Here is a 9741-nt window from a genome sequence, read left to right as displayed (position 1 = left end):
TTTATGTTTTTTGTGTACCTGAGGGATTGAGAAACAGCATAGAAGAAATCTGGGCTTTTAATAGAAATAAGATTAGACAAAAATATCTGTACTAGAAAGAATGGATTTTTCAAATTAATCCCCTTTGTATGTAATAATAAGGTCAAAACTTGGGTGTTCCAATCATGAGTGTCAAGCCTGAGTCTTAGATGAGATGAGATTTGAGGAGTATTCTTCCATTTGAAATCTGCAGAGATGAGGACTAAGAATTCCAACGAGGAAGATCTACTCTGCAAAAAAATAAAAATTAAGCATCCAATGAGGCTGGACACATGCATTGTCATGTGAATTAATGAAGCCTGATTAAGCTAAAACATAGCTGTTAAGAACCCTTAATCTTACATGTTTCCATTATTTATAATTGTGTTACCTGTAATAATCATTGAAGTTGGAGAAGGCAATTTGTCAAGTAACTGTTCAGTCAGACCTGTTCTTCAGTTTGTCGATTAACTGTCAAGTCAGACCTGATCTTCACCATTTTCTAGAATTTTGATCCAAATCACAATGCAAATCCTCCATCTCTCATCATTGTGGTCAACTTTTCCAAAAGCTGATAGATGGTCTCAGATGAATCCAATCCCCAAAGACAAAAACGCGGCCCCTCTTTTCAATTTCAATCCAATTCTTCCCTGTTTCTCTTTTTTTTACCTTCTTCATCATTTTCCCCCTTTTCTCGCTTCCATCTTCCTGCCGTCAAAGCACATAGCTTAGGGCTTCCTTGTGAGTCTGGGTCCTTTGTCCATCAAGGTAGACTATAAGACATCTATGTTTCCTTCTTACATATCATGCATTAGGGTTAAAACTTACTCTTGAATAATAACAAAATGAACTAGAGAGGCACTTGTGAGAAGAGTATAGACCGTCAGAATAGAGGATCTAGACTCCTTACAGGTTAGCGCAAATGGTTCACTGCATATCTCCCTATAGGTTGAATTTTCATCAATGCCACAGCCACCTCTAACAATGGCTACCAGTGTCCAGCTGTAGCTAGCCCCTCAATGGATCTTTTAGCTTTTAGCTTCAAGCAAATTTCCTGCTTGGCCCAAATCCATATGGGATTAGCCCCCGGTAAATCGGGGGGGAAAAAAAAAAAAAAAAAATAAAAATATGGGGGTGCCCGTTGTTTTTTTTTTATTAAAACCCCTCTTTAACCCCCCCGGGGGGGGGGGGTTGTTGTTTCTTTAAAACCCAATTCTTTTTTTTTATTAATTTATTTCCCCTTTTTTTTTTTTTCCCCCGGGGGGGGGGGGGGGGGCTTTTTGGGCGGAAAAAAAAAAATTTTGAGGTGCTTGAAAGGCAGGAAAAAAAAAAAAAGGGGAAAAAAAAAAAAAAAAAAAAAAAAAGAAAAAAAAAAGCAATTTCGAAAGAAATTTAACACATACATTAAGTACTGAAAGAAATTTAACATCTGTTGGCTACTTGGCTCCACACCATGTTTTCAATATGTTTTCATAAGAATTGAAGTGCTTCAAAGCAATTTCGAGTCCAGAATTCCAAATCTGCGATCCTGACATTTGTGCTCTCCGTGCTTTCTGACCACAATACAAGGAGCAAAAGGTACTACTGAATCCCACTCCTCTTAAATTTTTGTTTGGGTACGTGTTGATAAGCCTACTGGTTACGAATGTATTAAACTTTAAACCAGAAACTTTTCTTTATCACGAAGGAATGAATTTGTTTACAAGCAGCAGATAAATTGGAAGTTGCAGCATCAAATGGAAATCGCGAGAACTACTTATTCTTTTAAAAAACCCAAATCGCTTCCATAACATTTGATCCTTAAAACAACACGATACATTAACCTTTGATCCTTAAAACAACACGACATCATTAGGTTCCATGAAACAGTGTTCCCTCTTAGCAATTCAAGAAAATATATGGAATTCCATGAAAAAGGTTGTTACTTGTTTGAAACTTAAGATGAATATAACTTGGTGGGTTAACCCAAATTCCTTTGCTTAATGAATCTGTAGTTTTTTACGAGAAAAAAAAAATCTTCAATCTATAGTTAACATGAATTTGATCGTCAGCAATCCATTGATGGGTTTTCATGACAAATTGTATTTGGGATGGGATTTGATACCAATCGTGTTCATACACTGCTATGGTATCCATTTGTACACTTTACCTTTGAGAAATGCTTTTCTCAAGTTGTTCTATTACTCAATGGTAGTATTTGGACACTTCATGAATTCATGAAGAAAAGCTGTTGCTTTTAATTAGAAATGGAGACAATTTTGTTTGATCTAGAACAGCTTGGAGTACTCTTGATCAATATTGGCCACGGCAGATCTCTATCCTAGTCAGATTTCCAATACTTAAAAACTGAACCTAGATCATATCCTTAGTACAAACATGTTGATTCCATGTGTTTGTCTCCCATGAAGACCTTTCATCATTATAGAAGCACAATCGACTCTATGCTTCTTAATGACCCTATGCAATTTGCATGGCGATTTAGCTTGTTGTTATTTCTTTGACAGAAATTATAACTTGAAAATATATATATTAAGTAGAAGTCTGTGCTCTTTCATACTTTTCTATCACATATTAGGAGAAAACCTACTTCTAAATTATGATAAGATGAATTGGAGATAAAATTCTTATGGTTTGTTCTCTTAAAAAGGTGTGAGGAGTGCAGACATGTATACCAGTCAAAGTAGAGGATCAAAAACAAGATCCACCATGTCAAAGTCTGAAATTGCTTGGGTGCTGCACAATTAATGCATACCACCTGCAGCGAACAATCGAGAAGTCTGTGTTTCCATACTTTTGAGAAATGGACGGTCGAGATTGAAATCTCAATTTGAGATTTCGATCTCAACCGTTAGCAGCACCAGTACTACATATTAATTGCACAACACCCGAAGTCGAGCTTATCAAAATTACTGTGGAACGTAAGAGCTGTCCCTTGTCTCCCTGGCGAACTGAGCCTAACTTTTGATGGTAAAAGAAGTAATTTTTTTTAACTTCTAGCATATGTAGAAGCTAATACCTAATAGGGACCATTCATCATGAATAATTTAGTATCCAACACTCATTTCTCTCTCTCTTCGCATAAACAGATAAACACCACTGGAAGTGCCCACATTGGCACATGGATGCTTCCCCTTCTCAGATCCCATCGACCAGAACTTGCCATTTAAAAATAAAAAACAAACAGAGAGACAGATGGACTTTTAATAATTCAAATTCAAGAAAACTTTTATGGAACGTTGGAGCTGGAGATAGAACAGAACAGAACAGATAATAAATAACAAAATTTCCCTCCATATACCAAGAATCTGACTTCGATAGGCTAGATTCCAATTACCAAAGCCAAATTAAAAGAAAATCGAGAAGGGTTTCTCATTTGATTAACATCGGATTAAAGTGAAAGCAAAATAACAAATCTGTTTCTTCATTTCTAGACTTGGAAAGTTAAAAACTAGAACTTCAAAATAATACACAGAGAGAAAACTTCAAGCTAAGATTAGAAGTTAGCGATTTCAGAATCTTTACTTACCAACTTTTAATTCTGGGTAGCCATGGAATTCTTACAATGTGCAATCGCTCCTTGAATCGCATTCTGCAACTCCTCCATTGATGATGAATCAGAGTACATTCCACCTATCACAGCACTTCGAGAAAGAATTCCAGAGTGACTCGGTGATGAACGCATCGATGATGGGCAACTCGAGATACAGCTTCTCCTTTTTGGGTATCTCAGACTCAGATTTCCAGAGAAAGAATGAGGAATCACGCAGACACCATTATTGTATTTCGTGGTGTTTGAAACCGCAACATTTTCTCCATCCTTCCCCGTAGATCTCTCTGTTTTCGCCGGCAATGAAACCGCAGTAACTAGCGTTGTTATCTTCTCTCTATGTTGCTGCTGCTGCTGTTTCTGTGAAAGCTTTTCATATAAAGGCTTCACTTTTTTTAAGTACTTACGAATGACATCTTTGGCAGACGAACTCATACGCTTCACTGAAGATGCAGAGACAGAAACCTGAACATTTTCTTGATCTCTGTTCTTCCGAAAAACAGAGGAGAATCTCGCTAAGGAGAAGTATTTGGGTTTCTTGATTTGTTGGCTCTGGAAATTTCCCTGGTTGAGTCGTTTGAACTCGTCTTCCTCTGTAACAGAACTGGGTCGAGATGAGTCACAGTCAGTGAATAATCCAAGATCGCTGGAGAAAGATGAGTGAGAATCGTTGGAACTGCCAGTGGAGTCACGAGACGCAGTGGTGGTGGTGTCTGAAGAAGAGGAGGTACTTGAAGAAGCAAGCAAGAGGGTTCTAACCATGGAGAGACGAGGAGAGAGATGAAGAGGTAAGAGTTGGCCTTTGTAGAAAAGCTCATCTGCAGGGCAGAGATTGTTGGAAGTCTTGCGAGGAGATATAGAGATTGTGAACTCGAAATCTGAAGAAGAAGATGAAGAGAAAGAGTGAGATGGAGAAGAAGGGGAGGTTAGAGATTTTGATGATTCATTCTCACATTTTCTTCTTCTTCTTCCACCCATCTCTTAATTTCAAGAGAAAAAAGAGTGAAGCTACAATAATGGAGGAAGTAAGTTTATAGAGAATGGTGAGATGAGAAAGCTAGTGAAGTAAAGATGAAAGCTTCGAAACCTCTGGTTCTAGTTTGGTTCTGCTCTGTAACTACTACAGTTTGCATGTGGAGTGTTTGCAGGCATGTGTCTTTCAGTTGCAAAAATATACCGAGTTTTGGGTAATCTCACGTGCATGGCACGTGATAAGGTTGCAAAAGAAACTAGAAAAACAGATTACTTTTGCTGCTTCCTTTTCAGTGTTTTTGGGTGGTGATTTGCTATTTATTGTGTAAATGATGGAGAGCCAAGTCAGCTTAGCTAGTTGCTGTAGGGCAGATGTAAAAGCTGGTTTGTGAGATCCATAAATCAGGTCAACTTTGTATTTTGCATAGAAAAGGGTTTAGGAATGGTTCTCTCAAATGGTCCAATCTAGGGTTTAAAAAAAAATTGAAATTAGATAAAGCTAGAATTTGATCATGAATTTAATACAGACAATGATGGATTCAAGTTGGGTGGGGTGTGGGATTCTTTACCTTTTAAGGTTGAAGACAACCCTATTTTGATGTCATTTTATTATATATTTAATAGAATATATGTTCTGAAGATCGATAAAGTAGACAATCTCGTGAATGTATGATGAAAGAAAACTAAACTTGATATCATTCTTACTTAATCAATGCAAACAAGAAAAAAGAAAAATCAGCAACCATTAACATGATGAAAACATAACAAGGTCGAGCCTAAAATAAGTAGCTACTTTGAAGAGTTGAATCAAATCGCAATTCCAATATTTAGATCTAATTCCTCCTAGCAATGACTGGCTGAACGTGAAGTTCAATCAAATTTGAATTCATTACATGGCTTGAGGGATTGCATGGCAAATTTTATTTTTTTTTGTTCTGTTTCCTTGTTTCCAAGTAAGAAACCCTTTTTCTTGTTTTTATCTGATTGCTGAAACTAAGCATTAAAAAACAAGAGTGAAATAGAAAAAAAATTTGAGTTTCTAGGGTTACAAAATAAGAAGTTATATTTTAATATTAAAAAAAGAATAACTCTCTATCTTTTCAAGCAAAGTATTTTTTTTTTCACAAATATTCTCAAAAGTGTGTTTTAAATTGTGCCAAAATAATCGATTCATTTTTGGCGTGTTTGGTTACATGAGTCTGGAGATTTCAAATCTATGGAGTTATAATTAATAAAATTAGATGTTTGGTTGTGGAATGAAATCTGTGGATTCATCCTAAAAAACTATTTGATCGACGTGATTTTTGTAAATGTGCAAATGTATAGCTTTTTTGAAATCTATGGATTTCACCTTTACCTATAAATCTACAGATTCACGTTTTTAGTGTAAAAATGTGAATATCGATCATGAATCTAGAGATTTTTACAACCAAACGGGTATAATTCTCAGATTCATGAATCCAGAGATTTCAAATCTCTGGATTCATGTAACCAAATATAAAAAGTTTAAAAAGGAAAAAAAAATCCACAAAAAAACAAATGAGATCATCCATATATAATTTATAAAGGTTGTTTCAATTCAATCAAAATTAATTAAAAAAATATTAAAAAACGTGAAACATGAATGTTGCAATACCATGCCAAAGTAGGCCATATCAAAGTAGGCAAGTAGAGGTAGGACTGGGTTAAGCTCAAAAAAGTAGGCAGACTTGAATGTTGCGCATTATTGTGTAGCACCTGCTGCTAACGATCGAGATCGAAATTTCAGTCGAAATTTTAATCTCAATCGTTGACAGTACAATATTGTGCATTTAGTGCGTGACACTGAAGTTGAACCGCAAATAAGGTGGGCCATTGTTCATGTAGGGTTAGCTACTTAGCATCTCCAATACATTGTTAATAAAGTAAGCATCTAAGGGTATAACAGGATTACCAAAAAAGAAAAGTTTATGGGCCAGGCCGGCCGTCCACACCTATGCTACCATGCTACCAATGGCTTTACATGCACATGCATATGCACATGGCTCCATGGCTAGGGCATCGAGGTGATACCTACTTCGATAACCTGATTGGTTGGTCCCTTAAAAGTGAGATCTCAGTCAAACCGTTTATTATTTGACTAATCATAATAAGAATCTATGGCCGCTTTTAGATTCTTCATTTTGTCGCGATAATCATGGAACGAGACAGAAGTAAGTATTGGTTGATTAGATCTGATCTTCCCAAATGAACGGCTGATGTTCTCCTAGTGTGTCTGCCACATGTCACCAATACAGAATTAATTTATTTATTATGTTTTTTGTTTTATTAATAATTACAATTATGATTATGATTTTTGGGTAGAGCGATATTGTACATTTTTCTTCAAACATTTCATTTATGTGTTATTAAATGTTTTGATTATTTCATCCATAGTCTATAACTAGGGAATGGCCATATATTAATGGCGCGTGAGATTTCAATTAAATGTTTTATTAGAAGTATCATAAAAGATGATTCCCGTTAATTATAAATAATTTTGCCTTTTATTTTTTTATGAGTGGGGGTTGAAGAAAGAGAGGAAACAGGCTAATAGGTTGTAAGCTCAAACTAAAGGCCTCCTAAGTCCTAAATCCTATGGGACATGGGAATGAGCTAGGGTTCACCAACTACACTTCTTTCTTTTATTTATATGAAAATTATTTTTTAATTTTTTAAATTTTTAATTTTTTCTAAATGTGGTATGTTAAAGCGGTTAAAGACCCAACTTCCCTAGGAGAGGTCTTGGGTTCGCACTCATTCGGGGCATTAATATAAAGATATAAAGCTCCCCCTTAGGAAGTAAATCGTGGTGCACGCAAGCTAACCTGGATGAACCTCAGTTCTCAAAAAAAAAATCATTTTTTAATTTATAAGTATTATGTTGGACGGTTGGACCAGTACCCTACGATTCCCATCCCTACTTTGAAATCAAATAAATCATGCAGATGAAAAGAAAAAAAACAGGAGAGAGATTTGTTGACAGAGTTTGGTCCCAACAAGACCTATATTTTCTAAGGCTTAGTTGTTAATACAAATGCATTATAAGATGCTAAATCTTATCCAAAAAAAAAAAAAGAATACAAGCATGCAACACATACTTGCACCAAAGCACTTAGAAGGCTAGAATCATACTTGACTGCAAGATTACAACAACAAATCCATGAGAATATCACACCATAGAGAGGAAAAGACGAATACGAAGAAAAACACTAAAATCACATGGAGACCTAACCCTAATTTCCATCGTAAAATAATAATCCAAAGAGAACCCATTTACCCCAATTCGGCACAAAATGAAGGCAATGGTTCAAAATCAGTGCAAGACCTCAATTGATCCAACTGCATGCTTCCAATGTTAATCTACAGTGTAGTTGTCAGTTGTCACATACAAAGGGTGTCAATAAATCCCCTTCGAATTAGAAAAACAAGTGAATCAGTAAAAAAAAAAATTAAACTTTTAAGATTTCAAAATGGGGGTTATTTTTTATATGCAAAAGACAAGAATGACCTTCGATTTTTTATTTTTTTTTGTTAGAATTCTCAAAGTGGGGTTTAAAACCGCATTAAATATCAGTTGCCCAGTTGGTTTCAAATGAAAAAACAAAAAAAAAATTCTACAAAAACATATCAGATTACACAGATTATTTGAATTGATTTTGTTCGACAGATGTAAAAGAAACAAGAAAGCTAAATGTACACCATGACTAAGCAGGCTTAGTAGAGGTGGGACCTACACCAAAGTCATTTAATCCAGCTCAAACAAGTTGGGTAATGGTTTATGTAACGTTAGCTACTTAGCTTCTCCAATACATTATTTATTAATAAAATAAGTATCTAAGGGTATAAGTTTAACTAACCATTTATTTACCAGATAAGGGTGTCAATTACATATTAAAACCATTTAAAGGTACCAAAACCTCGTTTTTTAAATCGTAGTGTATAAAAATTTGATATGGTATGGTACATGACCATATTTAGCAATTTGGTACAATACAATATGGTAGGGTTATTTCTATTATTTCCCTATTAAAACTTGTAAGCCCTAATGGTATGTTCGGTAATGGGTCAAGGAACAATTTGTGGTGTTCTCTCATTTTTATAATGTTGAAAAAAAAAAAAAAAAAGAAGGTTTGTAAAATGAGTTGTTTTATTGTTTTCAGGAAATGAATGGGTCCAAATCTTACATATAAAAAGGGTTTTTGTAAAAACAACTCTCACTTGTTCTGTTGTTTTGAAAAAAAACACATCTCAAAATTAGGCACAACGGGTGTTACGCACGTCTCAAAAGTAGGCACAAAGAGGGACATTGACCCAATTTTTTTTTTACTAACTAAGCATATTTCGATTATTCATTTACACCCTTATTGAGGATATTACATATCCCGCCCTTGCGACGTCTCCACTTAAGGTTTTTGTACATTCAGACTCCCAAGTGGCAATTAGGATTTTACTGGGTATTTACCACCCACATCGGGGGATATTACACATTGTTGAGGATGTTATTTACTTGAGATTTTTGTTTCAGGAGTATATTTTGGTGCATGGAGTTAAGGAGACTAATAGGTGCACGGATTATTTAGTCGGATTGGCAACGGCGGACCAAGAAATTTTGCTGATCCTCTATCTTTATCTGCTCAGTTCTCTCAATATGTTGTAGAAGAGGAGTAGAGTCATAGTTTCTTTAGAACATAATACTATATTATTGTATGTATTATATTTACTTTTATTAATATAAATTGTCATTTTCTCCAAAATAATAATAATAACGTTCTCGCCCCAAATTTCATTGCGACACAACTTTTAACTCGTTCTTTAAGCCTGTTTGGTTACTTGAGTCTGTAGATTTCAAAAATTTAGAAATTTCAAATCTACAGACTTCAAATCTCTAGAGTCATGGTTCATAAAATTAACTGTTTGGTTCGTTTGAATTTTTTGAATGAAATTTCTAGATTTATCCTAAAAAATTATTTATTGAATTATGGTTTAAATGTTTAATGCTTTGATAGTATGGGTGAAATCTCTGTATTTCACCTCATACCCATAAATCTACAGATTCACGTTTTTAGTGTAAAAATGTGAATCTCTAGATTTCATGAATCTAGGGATTCACACAACCAAACAGGTAAAAAGCTTCCATTTGTGAATCCAGAGATTTCAAATCTCTGGATTCATGTAACCAAACA

The 9741-nt window shown here is 35.0% G+C and overlaps 1 pseudogene; it reads right to left on the bottom strand.

The window, feature by feature from the left end:
* Window positions 1-3202: 3202 nt before the first annotated feature.
* On the bottom strand, window positions 3203-4835 carry LOC149003483 (putative membrane-associated kinase regulator 1; annotated as a pseudogene).
* Between the last annotated feature and the right edge of the window lie 4906 nt (window positions 4836-9741).

The sequence above is a fragment of the Hakea prostrata genome, chromosome 10, assembly GCF_041222555.1.
Source record: "Hakea prostrata isolate BN-2017 chromosome 10, UWA_Hpros_2, whole genome shotgun sequence".
Taxonomy (NCBI): domain Eukaryota; kingdom Viridiplantae; phylum Streptophyta; class Magnoliopsida; order Proteales; family Proteaceae; genus Hakea; species Hakea prostrata.
This window is presented reverse-complemented; position numbering and strand designations above follow the sequence as displayed.